Source organism: Tupaia chinensis, unplaced genomic scaffold (genome assembly GCF_000334495.1).
Source record: "Tupaia chinensis unplaced genomic scaffold, TupChi_1.0 Scaffold000596_1, whole genome shotgun sequence".
NCBI lineage: Eukaryota > Metazoa > Chordata > Mammalia > Scandentia > Tupaiidae > Tupaia > Tupaia belangeri.
The window spans coordinates 218,990-239,998 of NW_006160112.1; the positions used below are offsets into that span (position 1 = coordinate 218,990).

Here is a 21,009-nt window from a genome sequence, read left to right on the forward strand (position 1 = left end):
CAGGAGGAAAAAAAATGCACATTTGATGACTGAAGAGAGGTGTATGGACACAACTGGGGACTACTTTATAGTATGTGCATTCTACTCCCTGGGGTTTATGCCTAGGATCAGATTTGGATACATGTGTAAGGATATGTCAGCTGTGCTAGCTAGTGGATATACTTAGACTAATTGAGTTCATTGGTAGAACAATTGAATGGGGGGGGCGGAAGGCATTGAGGGCAATCATGAATGTCAGGGACAATGGAGGAGGAAGATGGGACATGGCAGAGGGTGGGGATGGGGAACCTAGGATGGCAAAACAAAAGGCAAGGTATGCAGGACACAAAAATTGGGAAATCATTTGCTGAGAACATATATGTTGATGTGCTTGATTGAGCCAATGCACAGTGTATTTTGGATGGAAAATTCATATGTGTGTTGTGATGAGAAAAAAAAAATTATAATAAAAAAATAAAAAAATAAATAAATAAATAAATAAAAAATACAACATCCCTTCATGATTAAGACACTCAGCAGAATTGGGACACAAGAGAAATGTCTCAACACAGGAAAAAATTACTGTGTATCTAACATACCAAATGGAGAATAACTGGGATTTTTTACATTACAAACAGAAACAAGACAAGGCTGCTCACTTTCTTGACTTCTTTACAATATGGTACTGAAAGTCCTAGTCAGTGCAGTCAGACAAGACAATTAAATAAGTGGCATACAAATAGGGAAAAAGAAAGCGTGAAATGATCTCTATTTGCAGATGACATGGTCATATACATAGAAAATGCAAAGGAAGCCATGAATAAACTCATGGAAGTTTTAAATGAATACAGGAAAGGGGCAGGATACAAAAATCAACATACAAATATATACAGTATTTGTTTACATCAACAATGAATGGACAGGGAGAATTGAAGAAATTAGTTCCATTTACAATAACCACAAATAATATATCTAGTCATAAACCTAACCAAAGTAGTCTAAGAGCTTTACAAAGAAGAATATGCGGAAGAAAAGAATAAAAATATGATACAATAAAATAAAAAATCATCTCATGTTCCTGGGTTGAAAGAATTAATATAATCAAATGTCAATTTGACCCCAGATAATTCACAAATTTAATGGAATCCCCATAAAATTACCAAAGCCATTCTTCACAAAATTAAAAAAAATCATAAAACTTGTCTGGAATTATATAAAGCCCTAGATTGCCAAAGCAATACTGTGCATAAAGAATAAAATAGAAGGGATCTCACTTTTGGACCCCCAAACATATTACAAAGCTGAGATGATCAACACAGCATAGTACTAGCACAAAAACAGGTATGTAGACCAATGAAACAAAATAGACAACCCAAAAATAAACTCTAAAACATGCAGTCAACTGATTTTTGATGAAAGGTGCAATACATTCTTGTGAGGCAAAGAAAATCTCAGCAAATGATGCTAGAAAAACCAGCTATCCACATGCAGAAAAGTGAAACTGGGCCCCTATTCTTAACCATTAACCCAAATCAACATGAAATGGTCCAAAGATCTAAATATGAAACTTCAAACTATAAAATTCTCCTACAAAACATAGTAGAGCCCTTGGGACACATCAGAGCAGGCAAAGACTTTTTAAATTGGACCCCCAAAAGACAGACAATAATCACAAAAATGCACTGGGATCACATCAGTTTAAAAATATTCAGTATAGCAAAATAAACACTTAGATTGAAAATACAACACTTGGAATGGGATATATATTTGCAAACTATGCCTCAGATAAGGAACATATGACCAAAATATACAGGAAGCTCAAGAAGCTTATCTGAAAAAAAAAAAATAAATCCAATTAAAAGATAGGCAAATCAACTTAACAGAGAACTCTCCCAGGAAGATAAACAAACAACCAAAAAGCTTATAAAAAATTTCTTAACATCTCATATCATAAGAGAAATGCAAATAAAAGTCACAATGAGATATCATCAAAACTCATCAGAAATACTAAATTTTTTTTTAAAAGGATAAGTGCTAGTGAGGCATCATGAAAAGGAAACTTTTCTAAACTATTGGTGGGAATGTTAATTAGTACAGCCACTGGGGAGAACAATCAAAAGGCTCCTAAAAGACCTAGAAATATTAATAAAACTACCCAATCATCTAGCAGTTCTTCTCCTGGTTATCTACCCAGAGGATAGGAATACATTCAGCCAGAAAAACACTTGGACATTCATGTTTATTTCAGCATTATTTACAATTCCTAAGACATGAAACCAACCCAAATGTCCACAAATGAACAGATGAATGAATTGAAAAAGTGTGGCACATATACACTATGAAATAATACTCAGTCATAAAAAAATCAAAATAAAAGAGTAAAAATAAAAATGAGACAGTGACATTTGATAGAAAGTGGATGAATATAGAAGACTTAATGCTATTTGAAGGAAACCAGATCATGAAAGCAGGCATTTTATGGCTCCCTCTCAATATATACTGAATGTCTGCAGTCTATGGCAGAAACCGAAAGATTGGAAGATATAAAAACAAGGAGAACATGTATGGATACTAGAGACAATGTGGAAAGAAAATTGAGGGAATAAAATGAAGCCAAACGACAGACACAAAAATGGAAATTTATCTGCTGATCATAATATCTTTGACTAGACAAACATACAATGTATTCATTGAAGAGAAATTCATTCTGTATGCTGTAAAGACTTACAGTGATTGAATTTAAGAAAAGAAATAGAAAACCTAAAAGAAAAAACAAAAACATTTTGTGGTACAATAGGATTAAAGTATGAATATATTATTTTATTTTATTTTTTGGAGGGATTTTTTGCTATAGAGTTCATGTGCTCTCCAGCAAGACAGATAGACAGAAAGCAAGAAATCACCCATTAGGGGGAGATGGCCATGCCACTATCCCTTCTACATTCTTCTTGTGGAATTTGGGCACACATGCACACTTGTCCCGTATGATTTTTTAAGCAGCCAGGTCTGGGACTTGAACAGCAGTTGACTATGTGGGAGTCCAGTGATGTAACCATTTCTCCATCTGCTGGTTCCAGTATGAGTTATTTTGATGTTAAAAAAAATGTTTGAAAATGGCACAGGCCATTTTCATATCCCTAGATGACAAGCACAAAGCAAGTATAGAAACATTCTTATAAAGAAAACTTATAACCTTTTCAGTTATGTTCCAAAAACTGTCCAATGTGGTAAAACTAGCTAATGTCAGAACCCTGCATTTAAAAATATTTTTATTGTAAGTAAAAGATGCAGTTTTAAGAAATTGAAGACCCAATATTCTAATAAATTTCACAATCAGAAAACTCAAATGATAGCTGCTAAATAAGTTATAAATCCAAAAATTATATGTCAAGGGGTCATCAGTGCATAGTGATCAAGGTGTTGTACTCCTATGTGGCCAACTGTGATTTGAGTCCTGAATCTAGTGACTTGAAATTCATGCCGGGCTCATGTGTGTGCATGCCCAAAATTCAAGGGGAGAATAAAGAGAAGAGATTGTGGTGTATCCACTCCCCTGAAGGATAATTTCTCTCTTTCTTTTGGTCTCTCTTTGTCTCTCTGGTGATCACACATGACCTATAGCAAAAATTCCTCTTAAAGAATTATATATCAAAATTAAATGTGATATTATCAGATATAAACGTGAGCCATTTTAGTAAACTGTGCTTCCATTTTCTAATACATACATAATATTACAATGATTTGTTTTTTTCACAAATATACAATTCTAGTCATCATAACAATAGAAATCATTTGATTTTCATTACTGGTAAGAGTACATAGGTACTTTTAGGTAAGAGTAAGACAAGTAAAAAATAGTTATTTTTCTTATGAAAATTTTGTAAAAACAAGTGTGTAATGCAAAATTAAAAAATAGAAAAAAAATTTGGAATCCAGAAGAAAACATACACATGTTTATGTGTGCCAATCATGACTCTGAGATACAAGATGGGACTAGGAATAATTTTTTTTTTTGAGAGATTTTTGCTATAGGGTGTATGTGCTCGCCAGACAGACAGAGAGACAGAGAGACAGAAAGCGAGAAATCACCCCCTAGGGGGGATGGCCACATCACAATCTCTTCTCCTCCATTCTCCTCTCAGGATCTTGGGCATGCATGCACAGGTGCCCAGCATGAGTTTAAGCCACTGGGTCCGGGATTTGAACTGCAGTCAGCTACATGGAAGCTCAGTGACATAGCCATTATGCTAACTGCTGGTCCCAGGAATAATTCTCAAAGAATGTGATAGATAATCTTTTTAAATTCTGAGTATACAACAATAATATTGCATCAATATTACCAAGAAAAAAAAAACACTTTAATAAAAGAGTGAATAAACTTCCAACATTTCTATAAATAAAATGGAACTGAAACACAGACATGCTCATTATTCTCAAATGTTCTATAAGTGTTTTCATGCTACATAGAGAAGTGAAGAGTTACAAAGAGATCCTACAGTGGGCAAGGATGAAAATTTACCTACCACTTAGGGAAAGGGTTAATGAACCATGGTTGAAGGTGAGAATAAATGAAAAAAATTTTAACAATGCTCTATGTTTCAGTAATATAATTACAATAATAATTACACAAAATATACATATAGGAGGAATAAAATTCCATCCAAAATCTAAATGTTTCTAGTTCAATTCAACAGTTTTCAAAATTTACATGAAAAAATTAACAAGAATAGTGATGGGAAAATTAAAAAGTACAATGATAAAATTCTCGTGTTACTAGGAGACATGTCATATACAAAAAGGAATTAATTAGTAGGGTAGTGACAAGTTAGAATATTCAGAACCAGGTAAATATTTTTTTTCTGAATATAAATATGAAAACCATTAATTTCTACCTCCTTTCTTGTTTTTCTTGCTACAGGGCATGTGCACTTACTAGAGACAGAGAGAGTGTGTAAAATCAACATTCCCCAGGAGAGATAGCTATGTCACAATCCCTTCCTCTTCATCTCTTTTCTGGATTACAGACATGCATGAAGATGCACCCAGCGTGATTTTCAATCTACTGAGTAAAGAACTTGAACTATATATTGACTATGTGGGACCAAACTGTTTTAACTTCCAAGCCACCTGCTGACCTAGAAAACCATTCATTTCTATTTCTATTATGTTAAGCCAATATTATATCCCACAGGAGTAAAAGGCTTATCATGAGAAAAATTCAGGGGAAAGAAGAAAAGAGATTTGAAATAAATCCACATCCTTGGTAACATCATTGACCCCTAAGATGAACCACTCAAAATCCTCACGTGCTGAAATCCACTTTCAATGAGTTTGATGTTACCTCTGCCTAAGGAGTTCTCCAAGTGTCATCAATGTAGACTTTTTATAGGTGTAGGCTGGTATTACATCAGGGGCTGTCTGTATGCAAAATGACACAAAGGCAGCTATTTTCTACAAGGTGACAGATAGAAAATTTGTGAAACTGAAATACTGATCTTTTGCATTTCGATCAGATACAGAGCAGTGTGTTAATTGCCCACCAGGGGAATATCCAAACAGTGGGAGAACATACTGCCTCCCCAAGTCTGCAACTTTCCTGGCTTTTGTGGATTCTTTGGGGATCTCCATTACCTGTGTGACTGTTTTTCTGTGGCTGCAGCTGTGGTTTTAGTGGTCTTTGTGAAGCACCAACATGCTCCCATAGTCAAGGCCAATAACCAGGCTCTCAGCTTCATTCTGCCCATCTCCCTCCTCCTGTGCTTCCTCTGCTCCTTACTCTACACTGGCCATCCTAACACAGTCACCTGTATCATCCAACAAGTCACATTTGGGCCTGTGTTCACTGTGGCAGTTCTCACCATTTTGGCCAAAACTGTTACTGTGATTCTGGCATTTAAGGCCGTGAAGCCTGGAAGCACAATGAGGCATTTGCTGCTATCAGGGCTTCTAACACTGTCATTCCCATCTGTTCTATTATCCAAGTGATTATCTGTGCAGTCTGGCTGGGAACCTCTCCCCCTTTTATTGAAATTGACTCACACTCTGAGCCCAGACACATTATCATCGTGTGTAACAAGGGCTCAGTCTGCCTTCTAGTGTGTCCTGGGATACCTGGGCTTCTTGACCATGGGGACTTTCACTGTGGCTTTCCTGACCAGGAACCTGCCTGACACATTCAATGAAGCCAAATTGCTCATATTCGGCATGCTAGTGTTCTGCAGTGTCTGGGTTACATTCCTCCCTGTCTATCACAGCGCCAAGGGCAAGTTCATGGTGGCTATGGAAGTTTTCTCCATCTTGGCCTGCAGTGTGGGGCTCGTAAGTTTCATCTTTATTCCCAAGTGCTACATTATTCTGCTAAGACCTGGTAAAAACTGCTTAAAAGTTTAAAAAGCAAAAGAGGTTCCAGGTAAAACAGGAATTTTTATGTTTTATCCCATAGGTCTGTATCATATTTTGAGCCAAAAAAAGTACCCCAATTTTTAGTCTACTAAAAAGTAATCAAAAGTGATTCATAAGCCAGCTGGTTGTGCGGTGGTTAAGGTGGATGTATCCCACATGGCCAACTGTATGATTTCATGTTCCAATCCAGTAGCTTACAAAAAATGCCAAGTGCATGTACCGACTTTCCCAAAATACTGGTTTTTTTATGGTAAAATTAAGTTTATTTTGCCCACAGTGCTTCCAAAATAAACTGTATGTAAATGCTGATACTGATAAATACTTGGAAGAATTACAGAAAGAAATCAAAACATCATGCCTTCCAATTCATCCTCCATGCACATCTTATAAAGTGCCATAAATTTGGCCATGAATGCTTCCAAGTAATAGATGGCTTTGCTACTCAGCTGTAGATAATGTTCATAATAAGCTGCCAACTGGGTCACTTGCCCTTTCAGTTGTCCATCACAGTTATGTAAAAGTTCTGAGAGAAGGCCCTTCATTATTATGTCAGGAGAATTACAATTAGTTAGAAGCTCGTAGAGTCTTCCAAGAACTTCAAGGAGCCTTTGTGGAGTTTGCTGACTGACAATAGCGTTCACAGTCTCCCTCAGATACACCTCCCAATCTGTCTCAGGAATTTCTTGATCTATGGTAAAAGGATATCATTGCACTCTGCAGGATTAAGTAGGGCTTTTCTAAGATTTCTGCAGGACATCTTCGCAAGTCTATGAGCCAACTGTGAGGGAAGATTCAGACCTTCTTTCTTGCACACAGTAGATAACACATGGCAAATATCTTCGATGCTGGGAGCAGGCACGCAAACTGCTAGAAATCTACTATAAATAGGGGGTATCAGTTAAATGTAGAATTGCAGCACAAGATCAACCTGTAGGTAGACATGTATTTATCCATGGTTCTATGCAAGGCATGTTGAGCATCTTTGGTGAGTTTGTCAACTTCAATCAATAATACCACTTTCAAATCTCTTTGAGAATTTGTTTCAAGTTGCTGTGATTGTGGCACTGTTTTCAACATCTCCTGAATTACTACTCGGTCACTATTTCCAGCATCACTGGGATTAACTCCAAGGTGGTAATTACTTGCAATAGTTCTGGTTTCAATTTTTTTTTTTTTAAGATGGAGTCCAGAGACAAGTTTTCCTGCGAGCTCCAAGCATCGTGATGTCACCCCCCCCAATAGTTTTTATTTCATTTTATTTATTATTATCATAATTTTATATTACATTTAATCACACATATCCTTACGATGTATTACATTACTTTTTCCAGCATGATTACTATGCATATGAGTCAAGACAAAGACATTACTATCCACATCATCATCATTAAAAAGCTTTTCATCATTTTTTCCAAATTATTATTATTATTATTGTTTATTATCTTTATTTTATTAAACATTCAGGCACTATATATCATTTGGCTTGAAAAGAAAATTTTCCAAACATGAAATACTTCTCAGGCCAGTCCAGTTGAGAATACTATACATGTTATCATCAACAGGTAATAAGCCATTTTTGTGTCCCACTAATGTCATGTCTCTCTATTTGTTCTCTTTTGAACCTTCTCTATACTCTTCCCTTCTCTCCCCCTCCACCCCGTTTTACACTGTCTTCAGCATCCATAACTATTTTCATTGCTTTTATGCCCTCCAATACTTTTATCTCTACCATAAAGTGCAGATACTCAGTATATATTAAGTGGACAAACGTAATATCTTTCTTTCATAGCCTGTCTTGCTTCATTCAGCAATAGATTTCCCATATCCTACCTCTGTCTATCAAATGCCAGAGTCTTGTTGTTTTTTATGGCTGAACAGTATTCCATAGAGTATATGAGCCACACTTTTTCAATCCATTCATCTGTTTGTGGACATTTAGGTTGGTTCATGTCTTAGCAATCGTGACTAATGCTGCAATCAACATTGGCATGAAAGTGTTTTTTTGACTGAGCATTCTTCTATCCTTTGGGTAGATACCCAGAAATGGGATTGCTGGATCAAATGGTAGTTCTATTTGTAGACCTTTGAGGAACCTCCATATTGTTTTCCACAGTGGCTGAACCAATTTACATTCCCACCATCGGTGTAGGAGAGTACCCCTTTCACCACATGCCTACCAACATGTATCACTCTTTATTTTTAACCTTTGCCATTCTAACAAGGGTTAGGTGGTATCTCATTGTGATTTTAATCTGTATCTCCCTTATGATGAGAGATATTGAGCATTTCCTCATAAGCTTTTTAGCTGTTTGTATATCTTCCTTAAAGAGATTTTGTTGAGCTCATTTTACTTTATTTTAATTGCGTTAGACATTTTTCTTTGGGTAAGTCGCTTGAGTTACCTGTATATTCTGTTTATCAGTTCCTTTTTTAAAGCGTATTTTACAAAACTATTCTCCCACTCTGAGTGTTGTCAATTCACAATAATTACTGTGTCATTTGCTGTGCAGAAATTTCTTAATCGGATATAGTCCCACTAGTCTATTTGAGGTATTATTGCTCATGTCTTGGGAGTCTTATTTAAGAAGTCTTTGCCTACACCATTTTCTTCCAGAGGTTACTCCCCTGTTTTTGACCAGTATTTTTATAGTTTGAGGTGTTATGTTCAGATCTTTGATAAATTTTGAGTTGATTTTGTTAATAGTGAAAGGTGGGGATTCAGTTTCATCATTCTGCAGGTGGATACCCAGCTTTTCCAGCATCATTTGCTAAAGAGGCCTTCCTTTTCCCAATGGGTTGACTGGTATCCTTTGTCAAAAATCAGTTTGCTGTAAGCTTTGGAGTTTATTTCTGGAGTCTATATTATATTCTATTGGTCCATCTGTCTGTTTTTTATGCCAAAACCATGGTGTTTTGATTATCACAACTTTATAGTATATTTTGGGGTCAAGGAGTGAAATGTTATCCACTCTACTCTTCTTATCTGGGATTGCTTTGGCAATACAAGGTTTTTATGATTCCAGACATATTCTATGACTGTCTTTTCTAAATCTGTGAACAAGGTCTCTGACACTTTATGATTGCAATAAATATGTAGATTAATTTGAGTAGAATTGTCATTCTGATTATATTAATCCTTCCAATCTAGGAACATGGGATGCCCTTCTACTTTTTTGTGTCATTTTTCAATATCTTATTAAAGATTTTCATAGTTTTCATTGTAAAGGTCTTTAACTTTCTTTGTTAGGTTTATTTCTAGGTATCTTATACATTTTGTGGCTATGGTAAAGGCATTCCTTTCTTCAGGTCTACTTTGTTCAACTTTTCATAGATAGAAGTGATATTGATTTTTGGATGTTGGTTTTGTTTCCTGCCATTTTACTGTATTCATTTATTATTTTGAGAAGTTTCCTCATGAAAACCTTTGGGTCTCCTAAGTATACCATCATGTCATCTGCAAATAAAGATACTTTCACCACTTCTTTGCCTATTTGAATACCTTGTATATTCTTCTCTTTTCTGATTGAATTGGCTAAGTCTTCCAACACTGTATTAAAAAGCAGTGGAGAAAGTGGGCAGCATTGTCTAGTACCAGTTTTAATGGAAAAGCTTTTAACTTTTCTCCATTCAGTATAATGTTAACTATGGGTTTTTCATATTTTGTTTTTATTGTGTTGAGAAATGACTAATCTATAACAATTTTACTGAGAGTCTTAATCATGAAAAGATGTTGTATTTTATCAAATGCTTTCTCTGCATCAATTGAAATGATCATATTGTTTTAACTTTCTGTTAATATGGTGTATTATATTTATGGTCTTGCATATATATTGAACTACCCTTGCATTCCTGGAATAAAGCTTACCTGGTCATGATGGATATTCTTTTTTATATTTTGTTGGATATGTTTTGGAAGTATCTTGTTAAGAAATTTTGCATCTATATTCATTGGAAATATTGGCCTGTAGTTTTCCTTGATTGTAATGTCTTGATCTATTTTGGCAATAAGGATGATGAAGGCTTCGTAAAATTAATTTGGGAGGTTTTCTTCCTTTTGAATCTTTAGAAATAATTTGACTAGAATGGGGGTTAATTTTTCTTTAAAAATTTTGTAGAATTCAGAAGTTAAGCCATCAGGACCTGGACTTTTCTTTGTCAGGTATTATTTATTACTGATTCAATCTCATTGCTTGTTATGAGCCTATTCAGGCTTTCTATGTCCTGCTCATTCAATCTTGGTAGATTATATGCATCCAGGAATTTGTCCATCTTCTCCATGTTCTCTTGTTTGTTGGCATATAGTTGCTCATAGTATCCTAAAATAATGTTTTATATTTCTATTTTGTCTGTTGTGATGTTACCTGTTTCATTACATATTTGATCTGGTTTCTTTCTAACCTCTTCTTAGTCTAGTTAATGTCAGTATTTTTCATCGTTTCAGAGAACCAGCTCTTGCTATCATTTATTTTCTATATAGTTTGGTTATTTTCTATTTCATTTATTTCTGCTTCAATCATTATTATTTCCTTTTGTGTCACTTTTTTTTTTGTTTTTGGTGCTTTTTTTACCAATTCCATGAGGCATAAAGTTAGAAATTAAAATAGTTAAATATAAAAAAATCTAAAAATGGATAAAAAAGACATAGATTCCCCAAAATATATAAAAATTTTAAATTTGTAGTAAATAAATATTGAATAACCTAAGCAATAATAGTCAAAGAACAGGCTGAATGCATCATAGTACTTAATTACAAAACTTGCTCCAAACCTACAGTAACCAAAGTTACATAAGGGACCACCAGATAATGTAATGGTTATGTCACTGAACTCCCACATGGCTGACTGTTGTTCAAGTCTCAGACCTGGCAGCTTTAAACTCATACCATGCTCATGTGCATGTGTGCCCAAATTCTGAGGAAAAAAGAGGATTGCAATGTGACCATCTGCCCAGGGGGTGATTTTTCCACTTTCTGTCTCTCTGGCAATTGCACATGCTATGTAGCAACAAAACTCTAACAAGAAAAATGGGTAATAGGGAATGAGAGGGAGAGTATCAAAGAAAAAAACAAACAAACCCACTTTATAGACACAAAAATGAAAAGTTATCTGCTGATGATAATGTATACAGTGATGTCTTTGATTTCATTTACATGGACTGTATTTATGTTGTACAAAATCATGTTGTACAGTGTAAAGATGTGCAATGAATAAATGTAAATGAAGAAAAATAAATTTAAAAAGACAACCTGCAGAATAGTTATATATTTGCAAAAAACTCTTATAAGTGATTAATATTTAAAATGTGTAAGAATCTCAAAAACTGAACATTCAGAATACAAATGTCTTGATTAAAAAAACAAAAATGATAAATGCTGGTGGTGATGTGACAAAACAGGAACTCTTCTACACTGCTGATGGGAATATAAATTGGTCCATCCACTGCGGAGAACAATTTAGAGATTTCTCAAAGATCTACAAATATAACTAGCAATCCCACTCCTAGGTATCTATCCAAAGGACAGAAAAATTCTTAATCAAAAAAGTGCTTGCACATTAATGTTTATTGCAGCATTATTCACAATTACTAAGACATGGAACCCACCCAAATGTCCATGAACAGATGAATGGATTGAAAAAGTGTGGCACATATATTCTATGGAATACTACTCAACCATAAAAAAAAACAGACCCTGCTGCCCAGAACAGCCCTTCTTCAAGAGGCAGACAGCTCCATGGTCCTGTGATCTAGCCATTTGGGGAGAAAGGAAGATGTCCCACTGATAACTGGGCCTCCAGCATCCAAAACTCGTGTGGTAGGAAGATCCCTTTCAAGTCTCCTGTCTCTATCTGCCTTTGACTCTCTCTACGTCTGTCTCTGTCCTCTCTCTCGCTCTCGCTCTCTCTTTTTTTTATTTTTTTACTTTTTAGAATTTTTTTAAGGAGAGGCATTTTACAGGGCCCTTTGGCCCCTCCTACCTAGCGCTTTATCTTGTTAATAATCCCCTCTCCTCCTCCCAGAACAGCCCTTCTTCAAGAGGCAGCCAGCTCCATGGCTCCTGTGATCTAGCCATTTGGGGAGAAAGGAAGATGTCCCACTGATAACTGGGCCTCCAGCATCCAGAACTCGCGTGGTAGGAAGATCCCTTTCAAGTCTCCTGTCTCTATCTGCCTTTGTCTCTCTCTACGTCTGTCTCTGTCCTCTCTCTCGCTCTCGCTCTCTCTTTTTTTTTATTTTTTTACTTTTTAGAATTTTTTTAAGGAGAGGCATTTTACAGGGCCCTTTGGCCCCTCCTACCTAGCGCTTTATCTTGTTAATAATCCCCTCTCCTCCTCCCAGAACAGCCCTTCTTCAAGAGGCAGCCAGCTCCATGGCTCCTGTGATCTAGCCATTTGGGGAGAAAGGAAGATGTCCCACTGATAACTGGGCCTCCAGCATCCAGAACTCGCGTGGTAGGAAGATCCCTTTCAAGTCTCCTGTCTCTATCTGCCTTTGTCTCTCTCTACGTCTGTCTCTGTCCTCTCTCTCGCTCTCGCTCTCTCTTTTTTTTATTTTTTTACTTTTTAGAATTTTTTTAAGGAGAGGCATTTTACAGGGCCCTTTGGCCCCTCCTACCTAGCGCTTTATCTTGTTAATAATCCCCTCTCCTCCTCCCAGAACAGCCCTTCTTCAAGAGGCAGCCAGCTCCATGGCTCCTGTGATCTAGCCATTTGGGGAGAAAGGAAGATGTCCCACTGATAACTGGGCCTCCAGCATCCAGAACTCGCGTGGTAGGAAGATCCCTTTCAAGTCTCCTGTCTCTATCTGCCTTTGTCTCTCTCTACGTCTGTCTCTGTCCTCTCTCTCGCTCTCGCTCTCTCTTTTTTTTATTTTTTTACTTTTTAGAATTTTTTTAAGGAGAGGCATTTTACAGGGCCCTTTGGCCCCTCCTACCTAGCGCTTTATCTTGTTAATAATCCCCTCTCCTCCTCCCAGAACAGCCCTTCTTCAAGAGGCAGCCAGCTCCATGGCTCCTGTGATCTAGCCATTTGGGGAGAAAGGAAGATGTCCCACTGATAACTGGGCCTCCAGCATCCAGAACTCGCGTGGTAGGAAGATCCCTTTCAAGTCTCCTGTCTCTATCTGCCTTTGTCTCTCTCTACGTCTGTCTCTGTCCTCTCTCTCGCTCTCGCTCTCTCTTTTTTTTATTTTTTTACTTTTTAGAATTTTTTTAAGGAGAGGCATTTTACAGGGCCCTTTGGCCCCTCCTACCTAGCGCTTTATCTTGTTAATAATCCCCTCTCCTCCTCCCAGAACAGCCCTTCTTCAAGAGGCAGCCAGCTCCATGGCTCCTGTGATCTAGCCATTTGGGGAGAAAGGAAGATGTCCCACTGATAACTGGGCCTCCAGCATCCAGAACTCGCGTGGTAGGAAGATCCCTTTCAAGTCTCCTGTCTCTATCTGCCTTTGTCTCTCTCTACGTCTGTCTCTGTCCTCTCTCTCGCTCTCGCTCTCTCTTTTTTTTATTTTTTTACTTTTTAGAATTTTTTTAAGGAGAGGCATTTTACAGGGCCCTTTGGCCCCTCCTACCTAGCGCTTTATCTTGTTAATAATCCCCTCTCCTCCTCCCAGAACAGCCCTTCTTCAAGAGGCAGCCAGCTCCATGGCTCCTGTGATCTAGCCATTTGGGGAGAAAGGAAGATGTCCCACTGATAACTGGGCCTCCAGCATCCAGAACTCGCGTGGTAGGAAGATCCCTTTCAAGTCTCCTGTCTCTATCTGCCTTTGTCTCTCTCTACGTCTGTCTCTGTCCTCTCTCTCGCTCTCGCTCTCTCTTTTTTTTATTTTTTTACTTTTTAGAATTTTTTTAAGGAGAGGCATTTTACAGGGCCCTTTGGCCCCTCCTACCTAGCGCTTTATCTTGTTAATAATCCCCTCTCCTCCTCCCAGAACAGCCCTTCTTCAAGAGGCAGCCAGCTCCATGGCTCCTGTGATCTAGCCATTTGGGGAGAAAGGAAGATGTCCCACTGATAACTGGGCCTCCAGCATCCAGAACTCGCGTGGTAGGAAGATCCCTTTCAAGTCTCCTGTCTCTATCTGCCTTTGTCTCTCTCTACGTCTGTCTCTGTCCTCTCTCTCGCTCTCGCTCTCTCTTTTTTTTATTTTTTTACTTTTTAGAATTTTTTTAAGGAGAGGCATTTTACAGGGCCCTTTGGCCCCTCCTACCTAGCGCTTTATCTTGTTAATAATCCCAAGGGTGGGAGATGGCAGAGGGTGAGATAGGGAATCAAGGATGGGAAAAAAGGCAAAATATACAGAAAACAAGAAATGGAAAATGATTTGTTGACAATAACACATATGTTGATGTGCTTGATTGAGCCAATATACAGTGTATTCTCAATGGAAAAATCTCATTTTGTATGCTATAATGATGTACAGTGAATGAATGTAAATAAAGAAAAAATGTATAAAAAAAAAAAAACAGACCCTGCTTTTGATTAAAAAAATGGATAAATATGGAATATTTACTGCTGAATGAAGCATACCAGGCTATGAAGGAGAGACATTGTATGTCTCCACTTAAAATATACCAAGTGTCTGCACTCTATTGCCAAAACAGAATGACTAAAGTTATAGAAACATAGTAAATGGTTGTGAATATCAGATACAGTGTGGGAAGAGAGTGGATTAAGGAATAGAGTATGAGGAAGAACATTAAGGAATAAGATAGAGAGGCAAGTCATTTATGGGACAAAGAAATGTGTCATTATCTATTGAAGATAACTTTATAATATTGTTAACTGGACTGGTGAGAAATGTACACATGTTGGAATATTCAATTTGCAAGCTAAGTAACATGTGATTGAATGTATAAAAGTAATTGAAATAAAAAAAATTAAGGAAAAAAAAAAGAATACAAATGTCCCAAATGAAAACAATACAAAACCTTGATTAGATCACATTTAGAAAAAAAGGAGATAAATGCTTAACATATATGAATATACTCTCATCATAACTAATAATCACTAATTAGAAAATTATAAATTAAAATAATAACAAAATGCCACTTGACATCCCTTTTAATATAATCAAAAAAAGAAATACAATACCTATTAGCATAGGGGGAAGAGAACAATTGTACATAATTAATGGAAATGTCGATTTGTGCAATATGATAAAAAACATTAAATTCATTTTTATGTAGAATGCATACACTTGCTGGAGAGAAAGTAAGAAAGCAACCCCTAGGGCAATGGCCACAATACAATCCATTTTCCTTCATTTCTCCCCTCAAATTTTGGGCATGTACACACACCCACACACACATGCATACACACACACATCTGGCATGTTTTCCAAGCTTCTGGATCTGAACTTGAACCCTGATTTGGCCATGTAGTATCCAGCTGCGTTAACCACCATACCACTGGCTGGCCCCCAGAAAAACTTTTTTAAGGTTACTCAGAAAATGATAGATGAATCTACCATATAACTTAGCAATCCCACTTACATATTCAAAGGATATAAAATTAATATGTCAAAAACATATCTGGGGAACCAGCAGTTAGCGTAATGGCTATGTCTCTGGACTCCCACGTAGTCGACCACGGTTTGAGTCAAGGACCTGGTGGCTTAAAACTCAAGCCAGGCGCATGTGTGTGCATGCCCAAGATCCCGAGAGGAGAATGGAGGAGAAGGGATTGCAGTGTGACCATCCCCTCTGGGAGGTGATTTCTCGCTTTCTGTCTCTGTGTCTCTGTCTGACTGGCGAGCACACACACCCTATAGCAAAAAAAAAAAATCTGCACTTATATTCATTGCAAAATTATTCATAATCTTCAAATATGGTATCATTGTAAGGCTATCAACAGCCCAAGGGTTAAAGAACTGTTATAGGCAGGCCTCAGAAGACACCTTCATGGCTACTGAGAACTAGTAATTTCAGGGGAATAGGAAAAATGAAGATTTTCCAATGATAATTCAGCCTCCAGCCCACAAGCTCACGTGGTAAGCAGACTTTCAAGCCTCCTGTCTCTGTCTCTGTCTCTCTCTGCCTCTGTCTCTGTCTTCTGTTTTTTACAATTTTTCCTTTTTAAAATTTTTTAAGATAAAGCAGTTTCTTGGCTTTTAGCCCTTCCTTTGCCTTTATCTTGTTAATAACCCCCTCTCTTCCTCCCAACCCTGGAGAGGCAAGGGAACAGGCCATCTGAAGACACCTTTATGGCTCCTGTAAAGTAGTGATTTGCACGCCATGTGGTTTTCTAATTTTTGCTCTTTAAAAAAAATAATTATTTTATTATAGTTTTTTTCTTCTCTTTTTCTCTGTTTCTTGATTGTTTGAGTTACTGTTGTTTCTCACTGTTTCCTTTAATGCATGCTCCTGGATGCTCAGATTGAACTTCAAGATTGGGAAGAAACACTTTCCATCAGATGACTAGAAATGACCACAGGACCACAAGAAATATGGGAAAATAAGAAAATACCTCTCCTCCTAGGGAAAATAATAACTCCTCTTTACCCACAGACAATTCAATGGAAATGTCCGATAAAGAATTTAGAACATTAATAATGGTGAAACTGACAGAGATGGAAGAGAAGAGAGACAGTGAACTGCAGAAGAGAATGGGAAAAGGAGCTGATGAGTTCTGGGAGGTGAGGAAATTCTTGCAAGATGTAAAAGAGGAATTACACACTTTACAAAAGAATCAAATGGAACTGTTAGAGATGAAGGCTATAATATAGGAAGTAAAAATCTCCCTTGAAAGTATTAAAAGCAGACTAGATCATACAGAAAATAGAATCGCAGACGTAGAAGAGAACATCGCTGGCCTAGGAAAATCCATGAAGACTGATGGATTACTATGTGGCAAAATTAAAGACTGCCCACCAAATTCTTCCTTAGAGTTTATGATATTTGAGGTCGACACAATAGCCATGTCTAATTTCTGTATTTTAACCTATGATGCTGTGTACATGGTAGCCCAACTAGTTGATATAATGCTTTTTCAGGAAATAGAAATGATATCTGCTGAAGATGCAAAGCACCCAATGCTTCTTTCCGGGCAGGTAAACATCCTACACAACAATCATGTGCATTAAATTCCTGATATATTTAGAGGTGCTTTTATCAAAATACAGCATCATGACCATGTTTTCTTCTCAAAACCAACATAATAGTCAAAATTAAAAAAAAAATCCAACAGGTACATGTGGAATTATTATATATAGATACAGAATTTTGCCATTTGAAAGTTGGATGTAGCATATTTAATTATATCAGGTAAATATTTCTTAAGGCAGAATGAAATACTGTAAAACATCTAAGAAAAGACTGATGACAAAACAGAGAGATTAAAAAATTTCTGAAATCAAGACCAGTAGATGACATGAGTTATGTTGCTGGACTCCATGTAGTCGACTGTGGTACAAGTTCTGGACCTGTCGACTTAAAATTCACGCCGGGCGCAGGTGTGTGCATGCCCAGGATCCCAAGAGAAGAATGGAGGAGAAGGGATTATAGTGTGGCCATACCCCTGGGGGGTAATTTCTCTTTTTAAAAAATTTATTATCATAATCTTGTTTATATTACATGGAATCACATATAACTTTAGAGTGCATTATATTTCTTTTCTCAGAAGGAATACCATGCATATCAGTCAATAGAGAGGCATTAAAATCCACATCTTCATCATCCAATAGCTTTTCCTGTTTTCTCCCAATTATTATTATCCCAATTATTTTTTTAAACACTCAAGCACTATTTATCATTTTGCTTGTAAAAATACTTTAGCCAACATGAGATACTTCTCAGACCAATACAGTTGAGAAAACTATACACGTCATCATCAACAGATAATAAACCATATCTGTGTCCCATTAATGTCATGCCTCTCTTTTTGTTCTTTTGCTATCTTTCTCTATATTATTCTCTTCTCCTGCCCCATTCCACACTGTCTTATCATTGTTAACTATTTTTACTGCATTTATGCCCTCCAATATTTTGATCTCTACCATAGAAAGTGAATAGTCAGTATATATTAAGTGGATACATACGATATCTTTTTTATATCTTGGCTTACTTCACTCAGCAATAGATCCTTCATATCTGACCACTTTATCAAATGGCAGGGTCTTGTTGATTTTTATGGTAGAGTAGTATTCCATAGACTATATGTGCCACACTTTTTCAATCCGTTCATCTGTTTGTGGACATTTGGGTTGGTTTCATGTCTTGGTAATCATGAATAATGCTGCAATAAACATTGATGTGCAAGCACTGGGGGTGATTTCTCATTTTCTGTCTCTCTGTTTCTCTCTGTCTGGTGAGCACACAGGCCATATAGCAAAAATCTCTCAAAAAATTGCTGAAATCTATACGAGTTTCCTAGGAATTTATCCAATATCAATAAATTTTGACATAATTACCATATTTACCACCAGTTATTTCGTCTATACTGGCATAGAAACTATGGTCTAATCACTCCATATAATGCTTATATGGAGATCAGAAATGGGTTCTACATAATATCCTAAAATGACACATGGAAAGAAATTGTTTCAAATGTACCTTTATTTATATGCAAAAATCATGAGGACAGGTACTGTGGCTTGATTTTAAAATGAGAAACTACTTAAGAGGACATAAGCTCAAACTATCCTTTCTAGTTTATAAATAAGTTTGTATTTGAAACTGAACATATGTAAATTCAGAAATTATGTATACAATATCTTTATGCACAAAAGACGTATATGTGAACCAAATTTGTTAAGTAATAAAAGTAAATGAAATACATATATAAAAAATTAACACTATCCGAATATTTAGTTTACCATCTTATTTCTATTTATATGACTAATAATATTTGAGAAAGTTTGCACTTTGAAAAAGTTTAAAGGTAATTCTTAGAAAAAGGAAGAATGTAGGAAAAAAAATGTGGGGGAAAAATAGAGGTAAAAGATTTGTTGGACACAGATATGGCTTATTACCTGTTTTTGATGATGCATATAGTATTTTCAGCTGGACTGGCCTGAGGTGTACATCATGCTGGGTAAAGTTTCTTTACATTCTAAATGAAGTATAGTGATTTAATGTATAAGTAATAATAAACAATAAATAAACTATAGTTAAATGAGTTTTTTTTTTCTTTTTGGAGAGGTTTTCACTATATGGTGCGTGCGCTTGCCAGACAGACAGAGACATAGAGACAGAAAGCGAGAAATCACCCCCCAGGGGGAATGGTCCCACTGCAATCCCTTCTCCATTCTCCTCTCGGGATCTTGGGCACGCACGCACACACGCCCGGCATGAGTTTTAAGTCACTGGGTCTGGGATGCGAATCGTGGTTGACTACGTGGGAGTCCAGCGACATAGCCATTATGCTAACTGCTGGTTCCCGTTAAATGAGTTTTTTTAAAAAAATAAAATCAGGTAATTTCATTAAGATGTTTCCCTAGATGAGATTAAGAACTATTTATATGCTTCTATTTCAAAAAATTAAAGACTTAAATAACAGTGGTATAAGAAATAAAGCTTGTTTTCTGCAACAGAATATCATAAGCCTGAAAGTTAAGAGCTTAATATACCACATACAGTATGGAAAGAAGGAGGGTGAAGGAATAGAGTCTGAGGAAGGACATTAAAGAGAAAAATAGAGGCACCAGCAGTTAGCATAATTGCTATGTCACTGAACTCCCACGTAGTCGACTGCAGTGCTCGTACCAGACCCGGTGGCTTAAACTCATGCTGGGCGCGTGTGCAAGTGTACCCAGGATCCCGAGAGGAGAATGGAGGAGAAGGGATTGTGGCGTGGCCATCGCCCCCCAGGGGGTGATTTCTTGCTTTCTGTCTCTCTGTCTCTGTCTGTCTGGTGAGCGCACATGTCCTATAGCAAAAACCTCTAAAAAAAAAAAGAGAGAGAAAAATTGAGAGGCAAGGTATTTATGGGACAAAGAGATGGGTTATTATCTGTTGAGGGATAACCTTAGAGTATTGTCAACTGGATGGGTGCAAAATGTACACACGTTGGAGTTTTTACTTTGGAAGTTAAGTAATGTGATTGAAAGTATAAAAGAAATTGAAATAATAAAAAAAAAGAAAAAGAAAAAAGAGCTTAATATGCTTTCAAAAACCTCTTTAAAATTAAAGAATTTTAAATTTATTCTTGCTTTAAGTCATTCCTTATAACATCACCCGATAATAACAACATAAAAATCCCCTAAAAATCAATAGGGGCAGCTCTGTGGCCTTGTGGCAATGGCAGCTTGATCTCACATGGCCTACTACACAGTTAGTGTCCCTGTCCAGAGGCCTGAGAAACATGCTTGGCCTGTGTATGTGCGTGTCCAAAAATCTAAAAGGAGAGAGAGATGAAGGAGAAGGGATTGTGACATGACTGTTCTTTATTTGGGCTATATCCTCCTTTTCTCTTTCTGTGTCTCTGCTTCTCTCTGATGAATACATGTGCTCTCTAGCAAAGAAAAATGAAAATAAATAAAATGCATTTGTTCCCTTTTAGTTTTATTATGGTGTAATCAATATTCAATAAGCTGCACATGCTTAATGTACTTATTTGAATGAGCTTAGATATATACATATGTTTATACTATAATCACAAGTAGCAAGAAATCAAGCTTTGAGCCAACAGGTGGCAT

At 36.7% G+C, this 21,009-nt stretch overlaps 2 pseudogenes; one reads left to right on the forward strand and one right to left on the reverse strand.

The window, feature by feature from the left end:
• LOC102501743 (vomeronasal type-2 receptor 116-like) overlaps window positions 1–21,009 on the forward strand; it is a 39,682-nt pseudogene that overhangs the window by 9,094 nt on the left and 9,579 nt on the right.
• LOC102500913 (replication factor C subunit 3 pseudogene) lies at window positions 6,726–7,728 on the reverse strand (annotated as a pseudogene).